At 35.6% G+C, this 2,026-nt stretch overlaps 1 non-coding gene across 1 annotated transcript; it reads left to right on the top strand.

The window, feature by feature from the left end:
* Nucleotides 1-1,691: 1,691 nt before the first annotated feature.
* LOC141572576 (small Cajal body-specific RNA 15) lies at nucleotides 1,692-1,816 on the top strand. The gene has a single exon (XR_012497900.1).
* The last annotated feature ends 210 nt before the right edge of the window (nucleotides 1,817-2,026 follow it).

Raw genomic sequence — 2,026 nt, 5'->3', positions numbered from 1 at the left:
CCCCACAGCACACCTACTACATAAGACCACTTTACTAACATAGGGAGACATAACAGCCCTACTTAATACATAGAAACAAACACAGGGAGGCAGCCAAAATGAGGAGACAAAGAAACATGTCCCAAATAAAAGAACAGAACAAAGAAATAAACAAAATGGAGACAAGTAATCTATCAAATGCAGAGTTCCAAACACTGATCTCCTCAGTGATCTCAGGGAGAACTTCAACAAAGAGATAGGAAATAAAAAACTAAGATAGAAAACATAAAAAGAACCAGTTAGAAATAAAGAATACAATAACTGAAATGAAGAATACATTAAAGGGAATTAACAGTAGATTAGATGAAGCAGAGGATTAAATGAGCAATTTAAAAGATAAGACAGCAGAAAACACCCAATCAGAAGAGCAAGAAAAAGAATCCAAAAAAATGAGGACAATTGAAGGGGCCTCTGGGACAACATCAAGCATACCAACATTCACATCATAAGCATAACAGAAGGAGAAGAGAGAGAGCAAGGAATTGAAAACCTATTTGAAGAAATAATGACTGAAAACTTTCCTAACCTGTAAAGAAAATAGATATACAAGCCCAGGAAGTACAGAGAGTCCCAAACGAGATGACCCCAAAGTGGCCAACACCAAGAGACATCATAATTAAAATGCCAAAAGTTAAAGACAAAGAGAGAACCTCAAAATCAGCAAGAGAAAAGCAGTTAGTTACTGTGGTTCCCCAAAAATAAGACCTAGCTGGACAATCAGCTCTAATGCACCTTTTGGAGCAAAAATTAATATAAGACCCTGGTCTTATTATTTTATAATGAAATAAGACCGGGGTCTTACATTATAGTAAAATAAGACCGGGACTTACAGTAAAATAAGACCGGGACTTATATTAATTTTTGCTCCAAAAAATGCATTAGAGATGATTGTCCGGCTAGGTCTTATTTTCAGGGAAACACAGTACCTACAAGGGAGCTCCCATAAGACTGTCAGCTGATTTCTCAACAGAAACTTTGCAGGCCAGAAGGGGTTGGCACAAAATATTCAATGGATGAAAAGCAAGGAGCTACAACCAAGATTACTTTACCCAGCAAAGGTATCATTTAAAATCAAAGGACAGATAAAGATCTTCCCAGACAAGAAGAAGCTCATTACCACTAAACCAGTATTACAAGGAATCTTAGAGGGACTTCTTTAAGCCCCACCCCAAGAAAATCAAAAATATGAACAATAAAATGGCAATGGTGTAAATACTCCAATAAAAAGATAGGGTGGCTGACTGGATAAGAAAACAAAACCTCTACATATGCTGCCTATAAAAGACTGACTTCAGATTGAAAAACAAACAGAGATGGATAGTAAAGGGATGGAAAAATATATTTCATGAAAATGGAAACAAACAAACATAAAAACTGTGTGGCAATACTTATACCAGACAAAATAGACTTTAAAATAAAGACTATAAAAAGAGACAAAAATGACCGAATAATCCCACTTCTGGGTATTTATCTGAAGGAACCTGAAACACTACTTCAAAGTGTCATGTTCATCCATATGTTCATTGCAGCACTATTTACAGTAGCCAAGATGTGAAGGCAACCTGGGTGTCCCTGAATGGGTGAATGGATAAAGAAGAGATGATACATATATACAATGAAATATTACTCAGCAGTAAAAAAGAATGAAATCTCTGGAGACGAACAAAAGAGTCCTTGAAGTCAAGCTGACTCGGCGTTTAGCCTCCTAAATGAAAAGGTAGATAGAACAGGTCTTGTTTGAAAAACAAATTCAAGACCTACTTATCTACCAACAGAAAAAAAAAAAAGAAAAAAAAAGAATGAAATCTTGCCACCTGTGACAACATGGATGGACCTAGAGAGTATTGTGCTGAGTGTAGGAAGTCAGAGAGCAAAATATAAATGTCATATGATTTCACTTATAAGTGAAATCAAAAGAACAAAATAAATAAACAAATGAAACAGAAACAAACTCATAGATATAGGAACATTTTGATGGTTGCCAGAT

Source organism: Rhinolophus sinicus, chromosome 14 (assembly GCF_057876585.1).
Source record: "Rhinolophus sinicus isolate RSI-liver-muscle chromosome 14, RSI-T2T, whole genome shotgun sequence".
Taxonomy (NCBI): Eukaryota; Metazoa; Chordata; class Mammalia; order Chiroptera; family Rhinolophidae; genus Rhinolophus; species Rhinolophus sinicus.
This window is presented reverse-complemented; position numbering and strand designations above follow the sequence as displayed.